We start from the raw sequence: 17,211 nt of genomic DNA, 5'->3' as shown, positions 1-17,211 counted from the left end.
TATAGTGCCCTAATGGACTACAGACATTGACTGTCTCCTAGACTAAAAACAAAGGCTGCATGTACTGCCTATATTTTGAGGGAAACGCACTGTCCATTATTTGATTTGATTTGATCAGGGCAGGGCAGCACACAAACTGCATTTAGTCCAATAACAATCCATGATATTATTAGGGTGATAAATAAAAAGCAGTTGCTCCATGACACAAGAGCACGCTCTACTGGGACAAAAAGCTTACAGCACCTGGTATTCCCAGGCGGTCTCCCATCCAAGTACTAACCAGGCCCGACCCTGCTTAGCTTCCGAGATCGGACGAGATCGGGCGTATTCAGGCTGGTATGGCCATAAGCAAGGGAACAACTCTTGGTACACTATATAAAGTCAATGTGTCACTCACTCTGAAAGGGACACAGAAACGTATCCACTTTGTGACACAAACTGAAGAAGCTCAACCCCTGCTTACATTTCCAATATATATATATATATTTGAGTCTTGTTGGGGGGGGAAGAGGGCATATCCTATGTTGATTTATGACAAGTTCATTGACTAGGGCCCTATAAAATAGGCGTTGCGGACCGAATCACGGAATCCAGACATTAAACCGAAATTCAACAATATTCAAACATTTATTGAACTTAGTAAGAAATCAACTAAATCTATTCAACTTGTTAGAAAACGCATCCATTTGCCCAAGTCAATCATAAGACATGAACAAAATGCATCAGTGATTCGTATTTCCATGAACTTTCTGAAACGGCACAGGAATGCCCCTGTCTGTGTGCATGTGTGCGGTGCGCGCGTATGTCTACACTTTGTGTAGCCGTTAGCGATGATGCTAATGATAACCTTCTTCTGGTAGGGAAGGAATGGCTTTCCCCAAAACCTTCGCAAGTAAATGTTAACTACAAAGTAGCCTATGCCTGCATGGCAGAATTATACCGTGATCATTTGCATCACTCCAGTTGCCATTTGTTCTACAGCAACACCGCTTAACCAAACAAAGGTCTCTTCCTGGTGCATGCTTGCATTTAAGGGTAACTACACCCCAACATCTAAATGTCTTACATTTTTCCCAGACCTCACAAATGGTCACCTGATAGGGTTTAAACATTGTTGTGGACATAGAACATCCAATTGTGCTGTTTTGCTATTAAAAAGGTGTACTTTTGAGAGCGAAAACCTGCCAAAACAGGGACAAACGGTCAACGGGGAAATCTAAACGGAGAAAAGGGAACTTGGGAATTAACGGAATCAGGCAAAACATTGAAGGGATTGTATAGTGCCCTAATGGACTACAGACATTGACTGTCTCCTAGACTAAAAACAAAGGCTGCATGTACTGCCTATATTTTGAGGGAAACGCACTGTCCATTATTTGATTTGATTTGATCAGGGCAGGGCAGCACACAAACTGCATTTAGTCCAATAACAATCCATGATATTATTAGGGTGATAAATAAAAAGCAGTTGCTCCATGACACAAGAGCACGCTCTACTGGGACAAAAAGCTTACAGCACCTGGTATTCCCAGGCGGTCTCCCATCCAAGTACTAACCAGGCCCGAACCTGCTTAGCTTCCGAGATCGGACGAGATCGGGCGTATTCAGGCTGGTATGGCCGTAAGCGAGGGAACAACTCTTGGTACACTATATAAAGTCAATGTGTCACTCACTCTGAAAGGGACACAGAAACGTATCCACTTTGTGACACAAACTGAAGAAGCTCAACCCCTGCTTACATTTCCAATATATATATATATATATTTGAGTCTTGTTGGGGGGGAAGAGGGCATATCCTATGTTGATTTATGACAAGTTCATTGACTAGGGCCCTATAAAATAGGCGTTGCGGACCGAATCACGGAATCCAGACATTAAACCGAAATTCAACAATATTCAAACATTTATTGAACTTAGTAAGAAATCAACTAAATCTATTCAACTTGTTAGAAAACGCATTCATTTGCCCAAGTCAATCATAAGACATGAACAAAATGCATCAGTGATTCGTATTTCCATGAACTTTCTGAAACGGCACAGGAATGCCCCTGTCTGTGTGCATGTGTGCGGTGCGCGCGTATGTCTACACTTTGTGTAGCCGTTAGCGATGATGCTAATGATAACCTTCTTCTGGTAGGGAAGGAATGGCTTTCCCCAAAACCTTCGCAAGTAAATGTTAACTACAAAGTAGCCTATGCCTGCATGGCAGAATTATACCGTGATCATTTGCATCACTCCAGTTGCCATTTGTTCTACAGCAACACCGCTTAACCAAACAAAGGTCTCTTCCTGGTGCATGCTTGCATTTAAGGGTAACTACACCCCAACATCTAAATGTCTTACATTTTTCCCAGACCTCACAAATGGTCACCTGATAGGGTTTAAACATTGTTGTGGACATAGAACATCCAATTGTGCTGTTTTGCTATTAAAAAGGTGTACTTTTGAGAGCGAAAACCTGCCAAAACAGGGACAAACGGTCAACGGGGAAATCTAAACGGAGAAAAGGGAACTTGGGAATTAACGGAATCAGGCAAAACATTGAAGGGATTGTATAGTGCCCTAATGGACTACAGACATTGACTGTCTCCTAGACTAAAAACAAAGGCTGCATGTACTGCCTATATTTTGAGGGAAACGCACTGTCCATTATTTGATTTGATTTGATCAGGGCAGGGCAGCACACAAACTGCATTTAGTCCAATAACAATCCATGATATTATTAGGGTGATAAATAAAAAGCAGTTGCTCCATGACACAAGAGCACGCTCTACTGGGACAAAAGCTTACAGCACCTGGTATTCCCAGGCGGTCTCCCATCCAAGTACTAACCAGGCCCGACCCTGCTTAGCTTCCGAGATCGGACGAGATCGGGCGTATTCAGGCTGGTATGGCCGTAAGCGAGGGAACAACTCTTGGTACACTATATAAAGTCAATGTGTCACTCACTCTGAAAGGGACACAGAAACGTATCCACTTTGTGACACAAACTGAAGAAGCTCAACCCCTGCTTACATTTCCAATATATATATATATATATTTGAGTCTTGTTGGGGGGAAGAGGGCATATCCTATGTTGATTTATGACAAGTTCATTGACTAGGGCCCTATAAAATAGGCGTTGCGGACCGAATCACGGAATCCAGACATTAAACCGAAATTCAACAATATTCAAACATTTATTGAACTTAGTAAGAAATCAACTAAATCTATTCAACTTGTTAGAAAACGCATTCATTTGCCCAAGTCAATCATAAGACATGAACAAAATGCATCAGTGATTCGTATTTCCATGAACTTTCTGAAACGGCACAGGAATGCCCCTGTCTGTGTGCATGTGTGCGGTGCGCGCGTATGTCTACACTTTGTGTAGCCGTTAGCGATGATGCTAATGATAACCTTCTTCTGGTAGGGAAGGAATGGCTTTCCCCAAAACCTTCGCAAGTAAATGTTAACTACAAAGTAGCCTATGCCTGCCTGGCAGAATTATACCGTGATCATTTGCATCACTCCAGTTGCCATTTGTTCTACAGCAACACCGCTTAACCAAACAAAGGTCTCTTCCTGGTGCATGCTTGCATTTAAGGGTAACTACACCCCAACATCTAAATGTCTTACATTTTTCCCAGACCTCACAAATGGTCACCTGATAGGGTTTAAACATTGTTGTGGACATAGAACATCCAATTGTGCTGTTTTGCTATTAAAAAGGTGTACTTTTGAGAGCGAAAACCTGCCAAAACAGGGACAAACGGTCAACGGGGAAATCTAAACGGAGAAAAGGGAACTTGGGAATTAACGGAATCAGGCAAAACATTGAAGGGATTGTATAGTGCCCTAATGGACTACAGACATTGACTGTCTCCTAGACTAAAAACAAAGGCTGCATGTACTGCCTATATTTTGAGGGAAACGCACTGTCCATTATTTGATTTGATTTGATCAGGGCAGGGCAGCACACAAACTGCATTTAGTCCAATAACAATCCATGATATTATTAGGGTGATAAATAAAAAGCAGTTGCTCCATGACACAAGAGCACGCTCTACTGGGACAAAAGCTTACAGCACCTGGTATTCCCAGGCGGTCTCCCATCCAAGTACTAACCAGGCCCGACCCTGCTTAGCTTCCGAGATCGGACGAGATCGGGCGTATTCAGGCTGGTATGGCCGTAAGCGAGGGAACAACTCTTGGTACACTATATAAAGTCAATGTGTCACTCACTCTGAAAGGGACACAGAAACGTATCCACTTTGTGACACAAACTGAAGAAGCTCAACCCCTGCTTACATTTCCAATATATATATATATATATTTGAGTCTTGTTGGGGGGAAGAGGGCATATCCTATGTTGATTTATGACAAGTTCATTGACTAGGGCCCTATAAAATAGGCGTTGCGGACCGAATCACGGAATCCAGACATTAAACCGAAATTCAACAATATTCAAACATTTATTGAACTTAGTAAGAAATCAACTAAATCTATTCAACTTGTTAGAAAACGCATTCATTTGCCCAAGTCAATCATAAGACATGAAAAAAATGCATCAGTGATTCGTATTTCCATGAACTTTCTGAAACGGCACAGGAATGCCCCTGTCTGTGTGCATGTGTGCGGTGCGCGCGTATGTCTACACTTTGTGTAGCCGTTAGCGATGATGCTTATGATAACCTTCTTCTGGTAGGGAAGGAATGGCTTTCCCCAAAACCTTCGCAAGTAAATGTTAACTACAAAGTAGCCTATGCCTGCATGGCAGAATTATACCGTGATCATTTGCATCACTCCAGTTGCCATTTGTTCTACAGCAACACCGCTTAACCAAACAAAGGTCTCTTCCTGGTGCATGCTTGCATTTAAGGGTAACTACACCCCAACATCTAAATGTCTTACATTTTTCCCAGACCTCACAAATGGTCACCTGATAGGGTTTAAACATTGTTGTGGACATAGAACATCCAATTGTGCTGTTTTGCTATTAAAAAGGTGTACTTTTGAGAGCGAAAACCTGCCAAAACAGGGACAAACGGTCAACGGGGAAATCTAAACGGAGAAAAGGGAACTTGGGAATTAACGGAATCAGGCAAAACATTGAAGGGATTGTATAGTGCCCTAATGGACTACAGACATTGACTGTCTCCTAGACTAAAAACAAAGGCTGCATGTACTGCCTATATTTTGAGGGAAACGCACTGTCCATTATTTGATTTGATTTGATCAGGGCAGGGCAGCACACAAACTGCATTTAGTCCAATAACAATCCATGATATTATTAGGGTGATAAATAAAAAGCAGTTGCTCCATGACACAAGAGCACGCTCTACTGGGACAAAAAGCTTACAGCACCTGGTATTCCCAGGCGGTCTCCCATCCAAGTACTAACCAGGCCCGACCCTGCTTAGCTTCCGAGATCGGACGAGATCGGGCGTATTTTTTTTATTTTTTTTTATTTTTTTTTATTATCAAAAAATTCAATTTTTTACAATATTTACAGTACAATATTACAAAGAACAATACAGAAGACACTATCCTAACATAGGCAGGTGAACAATTCACCCCCTATCAAATCAAAGAACCCAAAGAAATAAAAATACAAAAAAAACTATTATACAAAAAAACCCAGACATGACTAAGACATAACAATTCCACCCACAAAATAGGCAGATACACCCCCTATCAAATAAAAAAAAATATTCAAAATAATTCTTCAAAAATTATAAGTGATTCCTCCACCATCCACCTTTGCAATCAACCCACACCCCTCAACAAAATGTTCATCAAAATCTTCCATCCCATAATTAAACAACATATCCATGTGTTTACTAAACAGTGATATAAAAATACCCCACACCTTCACCCTCTTCCTGTCAAAAAAACCATAATTCCTCCTACAAAAAATAGCATACCTCACAAAACTCAAAACAATATTCAACAAGCACACATTAACACCATCACATTTACCAGACACTCCAAATAACACAAGTTCCTCCCACACATACTTTTTCAAGAAATCACCCCCCCAGTTTTTACTTAACATTTCCTTAACTTTACAAAACATATCTTTTAATTCCTCACATTCTATAAACAAATGCATAAGCGTTTCTGGGAAACATCCACATATATCGCATTCCCTTTTTACTTCACAATTAATTTGATGTAACACCACCTTTGTAAATATTCTATTGTGTCTTAACTTAAAATCATTATTTTCACACTCCTTACTATTATATTTTACATTTAAATTTTCCCATATCTTTTTTTTCATCCAATTCTGGAAAAACTGTTTTCCAAAATTTTTCAGCAGCCGGCCTTCTTTAACATTTTCCTACCATTATTCTATACAATATTTTCACTGGTATAGTAGATAAATGTACTTTCTTCTCACTGCTACCAATGAACAAATTAGGAAATACAAACAGATTTTCTCTTTCAACCTCACTATTTATTAAATCCACCCATGCGCTTGGTATGCTATTCTTTATCTTGTCATACATATTATTCACTGTTCCCCTTCCCACCTCTTCATCCCATTCCTTGATAATATCAAAAATAGCTTCTTCAGGTAAAAACCCTGGAATTACCTCATAGGTATAATCTTTTATTTGTCGTAGACCTGCACTCCTAAATACTTTATTATACAAAACTTGTTCTTTGTTCTTGATTTTCTCATTCAGAAATATAGGTTGATTCATAATCAGGTCAATATGACCACATTCATAATATACATTAGGCAACAACTCTGCCCATGCATTTAGCACCTCTTTATAAAAATCTGGTACCTTTTCAAACATTTTCCTTTTAAGCCCCATCAATAAACCATTATCTCCACATCCACCACTCTCCTCTAAGTAGACCTTAAAGAAGTGTTTCCAGCCATAATCTTCACTGTCATACAAATATTTCTTTACTGTTTTTATCCTAATAGCTTTTCTTTTGACATCTAAATCTACAAGTTTTAAACCTCCATCCACATAGTCAGCTATCAATGTTTTCTGAGATATTCTAACACCTTTACCATCCCATATAAAATTAGACACCACCTTATTTAATTCATTTAGCACCCACTCAGGCATGTCCAGGACTCCCAAAACATACACAAATTTAGATAATACCAAAGCATTTGCAACCATTACTTTACCTTTTAACTTTAATTTTCTATTTTTCCAGAAATTTAACGTTAGCTTGACCTTATTAAGGATCCCAGTCCAAGTTATATCTTTTGCCTCTTTCTCCTTTACACCAATGTTTACTCCCAGCACTTTAATAAAATCCCTTGCTATCTTGAATGGAATCTCACACTTATTTGCATCGATATCCCCAACAAACATTATTTCAGTCTTCTCTATATTAACTTTAGCGCCCGATGCCTTACCATATATATCTATGATTCTCATAATGCTTCCAATGCTTCCTATATCTTTCACAGTGCAAGTAGTGTCATCAGCGTACTGATGTACAACACTGATACCACCACCTGGGATTCCGACACCCCTTACCTCTTTATTACTATTTATTAAAGTAGCTAACGGTTCTGTAGAAACACTGTACAACAGAGCTGACAAAGGACAGCCCTGCCTTACTGACCTCTCTACAGGAAAAGTATCTGTTAACACTCCGTTACATTTGACACAACTTTTAGCCCCGCTGTACAACAGGTTGATCCAAGATACAAACTTTGGCCCAAAACCAAACCTCTCCATAGTCTGTAATAGGAAGCTATGCTCCACTCTATCAAAAGCTTTGTTAAAATCCAAACTTAATACTATACCGCCTTCATTTTTCATTTGATTAACAACATCTCTAATTGTACAAATTACATCTGCAACATCTCTTCCAGGTATACCGTAGGCTTGTGTTGATGCAATAATACTCCCAATCACCTTTTTCATCCTATTCGCTAACACTTTAGTCAATATCTTATAATCCGAATTTAGAAGACTAATAGGCCTATAATTTTCTAACTTTAATCTACTGCCCCTATTCTTGAATAAAATCGTTAGCATACCAGTTGACATAGACTCAGGGATTTCCTTATTCTCTTCCATATAATGAAACACCTTCCCTAAAATGGGTGCCAAAATATCTACAAAGACTTTATAGAACTCATTTGTTAAACCATCCAAACCCGGACTTTTATTGCCTTGAGTGTTAACAATTGCTTCCTTGATTTCCATAATCGAAATCTCTTCATCACACATCATTCTATCTACCTGAGATACTTTGGCACTAATTGTATCCAGCACTTTTTCAACACATACTTTATCTACATCATTCTTTTTGTAAAGATTTCTGTAAAAGGATTCAACTGTATCTAAGATCTCAACAAAATCGTTTACCTTTACACCTTTTTCATCTTCCAACTCTACAATGTAACTCTTAGTTTGTTTTCTTTTTTCAAGCCCCAAAAAAAAGGATGTACATTTCTCTCCCTCCAAAGCGTACTGTGCCCTACTCCTAACAATAGCACCCAAACATTTCTTTTTTTCATAACGACCCAGCTCTGCATGGATTTTCAAATAGTTCACAACATCATAGTCCGGATCAGTATCAGCCTTTTCAAGTTCATGCAACATCCTATTTCTAAGCATTGTTTCCTTCTGCTTATCTAACCGGTTGTGATTTCTAGCATACCTAATACTCCTGTTTTTTACTTTTCCTTTCACTTCCTCCCACCATAAACACACATTCTCTTTTAACAGTACATTAGACATTTCATCATTAATACATTCAACAATTTCATTTCTATATCCTTCCTCCTTTAACAGACTGGCATTTAAACACCAGACACCTCCCCCTCTCCTCTCCACACCAAAACCCATTTGAAATGACATTACTGCGTGATCACTATATGCTGTAAAGTTATATGACATCTTCTTAACATGCTGCACCAATTCTTGTTTTGCTAGACATAAATCAATTCTGCTTTGTTTTAATTCCTTTAGCACCACCTGCCTTCTAGAAAACACTCTTCTGTTTGGATTTTCAGCCCTCCATATATCTACTAGATTCTCCTCATTCATAAGTTTCCATAATGCATTTCTAGAAGAGTCATATCTGAATCTAGCACAACTAGAGGCATCCATTCTACTACACCTCACATTAAAGTCTCCTATCAATATACAGTTTTCTGAGCACAGTGTTTTTAAGTTGTGAAACATTTCTCTCCTTTCAGATTCAATGTTTGAAGCATAAACATTGATTAAACGAAAAACTACATTTTGCACTTCAAATTCAATTGCAATAAGTCTGCCATCATTGTCAGCATATATTTGTTTTACATTTTGAACCACATCGTTTTTTATCAAAATAGCCACACCACATGTTTTATCACTTCCATGACTACAAAAAATTAAATCAGACCATTTACTCTTAATCTCCTGTATTTTGGAATCTGTCCAATTGGTCTCTTGAAAACACAACATGTCTGCCTTAACAGACACTAAAACCTGCTCAAATTTGCTCATGTTTCTCAAACTGTTACCATTTAGGGATGCGACTGTAATCATTATTAATGTGTGCAGAGGTATAATCAGAGCAAAACAAGTCCTTTCAAAACCTACTTTTTCTTTTTTCCAAATCCCATCATCTCCCTAGTTTTCGACAATGACCTCTTATTTTTTGCAAACAACTGATGATCCTCACTATCTATTTCATCCTCCGTCTCCTGATTTGGAGCGGCAGGGAAGCCTTTTGAAAAGTGCGCTTTAACAGTGCCAGTGACTTCAGTGGACCCAGCTCGCTCTTTGGTGTCATTTTTACACACGCTTGAAACTGGCTCAGGCACCTGAGAAGCACCTTGCACCATCTCTACCTGTGTATGTATTTCACCCATCATGTGCTGCTGTTCCACCTTGTCAGCAGCAGAGACCAAAACTGCGTCTCGTGTTTTGCCAGAAGACATTACAGGCTCTTCAGGCATATCTGCCACTGTCTCTGAAGTCACACTCCCCATGTCACTCTCTTTTTCTCCTTCCATAAACACACTCCCCTCCTCTTCCTCAGAAGTGAGGTCCATTGTTTGCAAAAGTAAGTGATCTTTTCCCTTCTTACAGCTACATCTAACTTTCGGTCTGTCACACATTTCACACACATTACCTATGTTCAAACATTCTCTGGCATAATGCCCTTGTTCACTACATTTATGGCAAGTGAATTCTGGACATTCCTTAAGTATGTGCCCCGGCTGAATACATAGTCTACATACCTTCACTTGATTGTCATGGATTACACGAAAATATTCAAATCCCTCGACAGTGTTAAATTTGGTAGAATATGGCAAGGATTGCACATTGTCTGTGAACTTCACCTTGCAAAATCTCGTCCCGTCTACAATGTCTGTTCCTGGCCACATCCTCCTCTTGATTGGCGTGGTCGCCTTCACTTTCCAGCCTCTTAGTTTCTCATATATCTCCCCATCTGTAATGTATGCAGGCAAGTTCAAAAAGGACACCACAAGCTCATCGTTCCCTAGCTCTTTAGCCATGATTTGACAGTTCTTTATCTTTAGCCCGTCCATTAGTCTTTCTTTTCCCTTTACATGAGACATTGTTATTTCATACTTATTTCCGTCTCTCATTCTACATCCAAGTATTGTTCCACAAACTTCCCTTATTCCTCTCAGCAATTCCATCGTTGTTATTTTCCCTTCTCCAATTATTTCCACGTTCACCGTCAGTTCCTTCTCATACTTTCTTTTCTTCAGTTCTTCATTTGAAATTCTAATTTCACTGTTGTCCTTTCTCGTCGTCGTTTGTATTCTTGATGTTGACGCCATGTTGTCCATCCGGTTATTTTAATCAATATCCCCCAAACAGCTCACGCCGATGGGGGATAATAACAAAAAAGTTTCAAAGAAAATCAACTACAATCACACACAAACTTTCAAACTTATAAATCAAAAAAAACTCCAAACAAACGATATCCTCTCTCAAGCACTCAGACACCTGCCGCTCATCCACTTCCTGAAATTCCAAAAAGGGGCGTATTCAGGCTGGTATGGCCGTAAGCGAGGGAACAACTCTTGGTACACTATATAAAGTCAATGTGTCACTCACTCTGAAAGGGACACAGAAACGTATCCACTTTGTGACACAAACTGAAGAAGCTCAACCCCTGCTTACATTTCCAATATATATATATATATATTTGAGTCTTGTTGGGGGGGGGAAGAGGGCATATCCTATGTTGATTTATGACAAGTTCATTGACTAGGGCCCTATAAAATAGGCGTTGCGGACCGAATCACGGAATCCAGACATTAAACCGAAATTCAACAATATTCAAACATTTATTGAACTTAGTAAGAAATCAACTAAATCTATTCAACTTGTTAGAAAACGCATTCATTTGCCCAAGTCAATCATAAGACATGAACAAAATGCATCAGTGATTCGTATTTCCATGAACTTTCTGAAACGGCACAGGAATGCCCCTGTCTGTGTGCATGTGTGCGGTGCGCGCGTATGTCTACACTTTGTGTAGCCGTTAGCGATGATGCTAATGATAACCTTCTTCTGGTAGGGAAGGAATGGCTTTCCCCAAAACCTTCGCAAGTAAATGTTAACTACAAAGTAGCCTATGCCTGCCTGGCAGAATTATACCGTGATCATTTGCATCACTCCAGTTGCCATTTGTTCTACAGCAACACCGCTTAACCAAACAAAGGTCTCTTCCTGGTGCATGCTTGCATTTAAGGGTAACTACACCCCAACATCTAAATGTCTTACATTTTTCCCAGACCTCACAAATGGTCACCTGATAGGGTTTAAACATTGTTGTGGACATAGAACATCCAATTGTGCTGTTTTGCTATTAAAAAGGTGTACTTTTGAGAGCGAAAACCTGCCAAAACAGGGACAAACGGTCAACGGGGAAATCTAAACGGAGAAAAGGGAACTTGGGAATTAACGGAATCAGGCAAAACATTGAAGGGATTGTATAGTGCCCTAATGGACTACAGACATTGACTGTCTCCTAGACTAAAAACAAAGGCTGCATGTACTGCCTATATTTTGAGGGAAACGCACTGTCCATTATTTGATTTGATTTGATCAGGGCAGGGCAGCACACAAACTGCATTTAGTCCAATAACAATCCATGATATTATTAGGGTGATAAATAAAAAGCAGTTGCTCCATGACACAAGAGCACGCTCTACTGGGACAAAAAGCTTACAGCACCTGGTATTCCCAGGCGGTCTCCCATCCAAGTACTAACCAGGCCCAACCCTGCTTAGCTTCCGAGATCGGACGAGATCGGGCGTATTCAGGCTGGTATGGCCGTAAGCGAGGGAACAACTCTTGGTACACTATATAAAGTCAATGTGTCACTCACTCTGAAAGGGACACAGAAACGTATCCACTTTGTGACACAAACTGAAGAAGCTCAACCCCTGCTTACATTTCCAATATATATATATATATATTTGAGTCTTGTTGGGGGGGGGAAGAGGGCATATCCTATGTTGATTTATGACAAGTTCATTGACTAGGGCCCTATAAAATAGGCGTTGCGGACCGAATCACGGAATCCAGACATTAAACCGAAATTCAACAATATTCAAACATTTATTGAACTTAGTAAGAAATCAACTAAATCTATTCAACTTGTTAGAAAACGCATTCATTTGCCCAAGTCAATCATAAGACATGAACAAAATGCATCAGTGATTCGTATTTCCATGAACTTTCTGAAACGGCACAGGAATGCCCCTGTCTGTGTGCATGTGTGCGGTGCGCGCGTATGTCTACACTTTGTGTAGCCGTTAGCGATGATGCTAATGATAACCTTCTTCTGGTAGGGAAGGAATGGCTTTCCCCAAAACCTTCGCAAGTAAATGTTAACTACAAAGTAGCCTATGCCTGCCTGGCAGAATTATACCGTGATCATTTGCATCACTCCAGTTGCCATTTGTTCTACAGCAACACCGCTTAACCAAACAAAGGTCTCTTCCTGGTGCATGCTTGCATTTAAGGGTAACTACACCCCAACATCTAAATGTCTTACATTTTTCCCAGACCTCACAAATGGTCACCTGATAGGGTTTAAACATTGTTGTGGACATAGAACATCCAATTGTGCTGTTTTGCTATTAAAAAGGTGTACTTTTGAGAGCGAAAACCTGCCAAAACAGGGACAAACGGTCAACGGGGAAATCTAAACGGAGAAAAGGGAACTTGGGAATTAACGGAATCAGGCAAAACATTGAAGGGATTGTATAGTGCCCTAATGGACTACAGACATTGACTGTCTCCTAGACTAAAAACAAAGGCTGCATGTACTGCCTATATTTTGAGGGAAACGCACTGTCCATTATTTGATTTGATTTGATCAGGGCAGGGCAGCACACAAACTGCATTTAGTCCAATAACAATCCATGATATTATTAGGGTGATAAATAAAAAGCAGTTGCTCCATGACACAAGAGCACGCTCTACTGGGACAAAAAGCTTACAGCACCTGGTATTCCCAGGCGGTCTCCCATCCAAGTACTAACCAGGCCCGACCCTGCTTAGCTTCCGAGATCGGACGAGATCGGGCGTATTCAGGCTGGTATGGCCGTAAGCGAGGGAACAACTCTTGGTACACTATATAAAGTCAATGTGTCACTCACTCTGAAAGGGACACAGAAACGTATCCACTTTGTGACACAAACTGAAGAAGCTCAACCCCTGCTTACATTTCCAATATATATATATATATATTTGAGTCTTGTTGGGGGGGGGAAGAGGGCATATCCTATGTTGATTTATGACAAGTTCATTGACTAGGGCCCTATAAAATAGGCGTTGCGGACCGAATCACGGAATCCAGACATTAAACCGAAATTCAACAATATTCAAACATTTATTGAACTTAGTAAGAAATCAACTAAATCTATTCAACTTGTTAGAAAACGCATTCATTTGCCCAAGTCAATCATAAGACATGAACAAAATGCATCAGTGATTCGTATTTCCATGAACTTTCTGAAACGGCACAGGAATGCCCCTGTCTGTGTGCATGTGTGCGGTGCGCGCGTATGTCTACACTTTGTGTAGCCGTTAGCGATGATGCTAATGATAACCTTCTTCTGGTAGGGAAGGAATGGCTTTCCCCAAAACCTTCGCAAGTAAATGTTAACTACAAAGTAGCCTATGCCTGCCTGGCAGAATTATACCGTGATCATTTGCATCACTCCAGTTGCCATTTGTTCTACAGCAACACCGCTTAACCAAACAAAGGTCTCTTCCTGGTGCATGCTTGCATTTAAGGGTAACTACACCCCAACATCTAAATGTCTTACATTTTTCCCAGACCTCACAAATGGTCACCTGATAGGGTTTAAACATTGTTGTGGACATAGAACATCCAATTGTGCTGTTTTGCTATTAAAAAGGTGTACTTTTGAGAGCGAAAACCTGCCAAAACAGGGACAAACGGTCAACGGGGAAATCTAAACGGAGAAAAGGGAACTTGGGAATTAACGGAATCAGGCAAAACATTGAAGGGATTGTATAGTGCCCTAATGGACTACAGACATTGACTGTCTCCTAGACTAAAAACAAAGGCTGCATGTACTGCCTATATTTTGAGGGAAACGCACTGTCCATTATTTGATTTGATTTGATCAGGGCAGGGCAGCACACAAACTGCATTTAGTCCAATAACAATCCATGATATTATTAGGGTGATAAATAAAAAGCAGTTGCTCCATGACACAAGAGCACGCTCTACTGGGACAAAAAGCTTACAGCACCTGGTATTCCCAGGCGGTCTCCCATCCAAGTACTAACCAGGCCCGACCCTGCTTAGCTTCCGAGATCGGACGAGATCGGGCGTATTCAGGCTGGTATGGCCGTAAGCGAGGGAACAACTCTTGGTACACTATATAAAGTCAATGTGTCACTCACTCTGAAAGGGACACAGAAACGTATCCACTTTGTGACACAAACTGAAGAAGCTCAACCCCTGCTTACATTTCCAATATATATATATATATATTTGAGTCTTGTTGGGGGGGGGGAAGAGGGCATATCCTATGTTGATTTATGACAAGTTCATTGACTAGGGCCCTATAAAATAGGCGTTGCGGACCGAATCACGGAATCCAGACATTAAACCGAAATTCAACAATATTCAAACATTTATTGAACTTAGTAAGAAATCAACTAAATCTATTCAACTTGTTAGAAAACGCATTCATTTGCCCAAGTCAATCATAAGACATGAACAAAATGCATCAGTGATTCGTATTTCCATGAACTTTCTGAAACGGCACAGGAATGCCCCTGTCTGTGTGCATGTGTGCGGTGCGCGCGTATGTCTACACTTTGTGTAGCCGTTAGCGATGATGCTAATGATAACCTTCTTCTGGTAGGGAAGGAATGGCTTTCCCCAAAACCTTCGCAAGTAAATGTTAACTACAAAGTAGCCTATGCCTGCCTGGCAGAATTATACCGTGATCATTTGCATCACTCCAGTTGCCATTTGTTCTACAGCAACACCGCTTAACCAAACAAAGGTCTCTTCCTGGTGCATGCTTGCATTTAAGGGTAACTACACCCCAACATCTAAATGTCTTACATTTTTCCCAGACCTCACAAATGGTCACCTGATAGGGTTTAAACATTGTTGTGGACATAGAACATCCAATTGTGCTGTTTTGCTATTAAAAAGGTGTACTTTTGAGAGCGAAAACCTGCCAAAACAGGGACAAACGGTCAACGGGGAAATCTAAACGGAGAAAAGGGAACTTGGGAATTAACGGAATCAGGCAAAACATTGAAGGGATTGTATAGTGCCCTAATGGACTACAGACATTGACTGTCTCCTAGACTAAAAACAAAGGCTGCATGTACTGCCTATATTTTGAGGGAAACGCACTGTCCATTATTTGATTTGATTTGATCAGGGCAGGGCAGCACACAAACTGCATTTAGTCCAATAACAATCCATGATATTATTAGGGTGATAAATAAAAAGCAGTTGCTCCATGACACAAGAGCACGCTCTACTGGGACAAAAGCTTACAGCACCTGGTATTCCCAGGCGGTCTCCCATCCAAGTACTAACCAGGCCCGACCCTGCTTAGCTTCCGAGATCGGACGAGATCGGGCGTATTCAGGCTGGTATGGCCGTAAGCGAGGGAACAACTCTTGGTACACTATATAAAGTCAATGTGTCACTCACTCTGAAAGGGACACAGAAACGTATCCACTTTGTGACACAAACTGAAGAAGCTCAACCCCTGCTTACATTTCCAATATATATATATATATATTTGAGTCTTGTTGGGGGGGGGGGAAGAGGGCATATCCTATGTTGATTTATGACAAGTTCATTGACTAGGGCCCTATAAAATAGGCGTTGTGGACCGAATCACGGAATCCAGACATTAAACCGAAATTCAACAATATTCAAACATTTATTGAACTTAGTAAGAAATCAACTAAATCTATTCAACTTGTTAGAAAACGCATTCATTTGCCCAAGTCAATCATAAGACATGAACAAAATGCATCAGTGATTCGTATTTCCATGAACTTTCTGAAACGGCACAGGAATGCCCCTGTCTGTGTGCATGTGTGCGGTAAGCGCGTATGTCTACACTTTGTGTAGCCGTTAGCGATGATGCTAATGATAACCTTCTTCTGGTAGGGAAGGAATGGCTTTCCCCAAAACCTTCGCAAGTAAATGTTAACTACAAAGTAGCCTATGCCTGCCTGGCAGAATTATACCGTGATCATTTGCATCACTCCAGTTGCCATTTGTTCTACAGCAACACCGCTTAACCAAACAAAGGTCTCTTCCTGGTGCATGCTTGCATTTAAGGGTAACTACACCCCAACATCTAAATGTCTTACATTTTTCCCAGACCTCACAAATGGTCACCTGATAGGGTTTAAACATTGTTGTGGACATAGAACATCCAATTGTGCTGTTTTGCTATTAAAAAGGTGTACTTTTGAGAGCGAAAACCTGCCAAAACAGGGACAAACGGTCAACGGGGAAATCTAAACGGAGAAAAGGGAACTTGGGAATTAACGGAATCAGGCAAAACATTGAAGGGATTGTATAGTGCCCTAATGGACTACAGACATTGACTGTCTCCTAGACTAAAAACAAAGGCTGCATGTACTGCCTATATTTTGAGGGAAACGCACTGTCCATTATTTGATTTGATTTGATCAGGGCAGGGCAGCACACAAACTGCATTTAGTCCAATAACAA

At 40.3% G+C, this 17,211-nt stretch overlaps 8 non-coding genes across 8 annotated transcripts; all 8 read right to left on the bottom strand.

Annotated features, from left to right (window-relative positions):
* Positions 1-231: 231 nt before the first annotated feature.
* LOC123488477 lies at positions 232-350 on the bottom strand. Its single transcript, XR_006660110.1, has one exon. It is a non-coding gene; the product is annotated as a 5S ribosomal RNA (ribosomal RNA).
* A 1,157-nt stretch (positions 351-1,507) lies between these two features.
* Positions 1,508-1,626, bottom strand: LOC123488461. Its single transcript, XR_006660093.1, has one exon. It is a non-coding gene; the product is annotated as a 5S ribosomal RNA (ribosomal RNA).
* A 1,157-nt stretch (positions 1,627-2,783) lies between these two features.
* LOC123488475 lies at positions 2,784-2,902 on the bottom strand. Its single transcript, XR_006660108.1, has one exon. It is a non-coding gene; the product is annotated as a 5S ribosomal RNA (ribosomal RNA).
* A 1,156-nt stretch (positions 2,903-4,058) lies between these two features.
* Positions 4,059-4,177, bottom strand: LOC121583634. The gene has a single exon (XR_006660107.1). It is a non-coding gene; the product is annotated as a 5S ribosomal RNA (ribosomal RNA).
* Positions 4,178-12,167: 7,990 nt separating this feature from the next.
* Positions 12,168-12,286, bottom strand: LOC123488472. The gene has a single exon (XR_006660104.1). It is a non-coding gene; the product is annotated as a 5S ribosomal RNA (ribosomal RNA).
* A 1,160-nt stretch (positions 12,287-13,446) lies between these two features.
* On the bottom strand, positions 13,447-13,565 carry LOC123488474. Its single transcript, XR_006660106.1, has one exon. It is a non-coding gene; the product is annotated as a 5S ribosomal RNA (ribosomal RNA).
* A 1,160-nt stretch (positions 13,566-14,725) lies between these two features.
* Positions 14,726-14,844, bottom strand: LOC121532366. Its single transcript, XR_005994274.1, has one exon. It is a non-coding gene; the product is annotated as a 5S ribosomal RNA (ribosomal RNA).
* Positions 14,845-16,004: 1,160 nt separating this feature from the next.
* Positions 16,005-16,123, bottom strand: LOC121532415. Its single transcript, XR_005994318.2, has one exon. It is a non-coding gene; the product is annotated as a 5S ribosomal RNA (ribosomal RNA).
* Positions 16,124-17,211: the final 1,088 nt, after the last annotated feature.

Source organism: Coregonus clupeaformis, unplaced genomic scaffold (genome assembly GCF_020615455.1).
Source record: "Coregonus clupeaformis isolate EN_2021a unplaced genomic scaffold, ASM2061545v1 scaf2347, whole genome shotgun sequence".
Lineage (NCBI taxonomy): Eukaryota > Metazoa > Chordata > Actinopteri > Salmoniformes > Salmonidae > Coregonus > Coregonus clupeaformis.
This window is presented reverse-complemented; position numbering and strand designations above follow the sequence as displayed.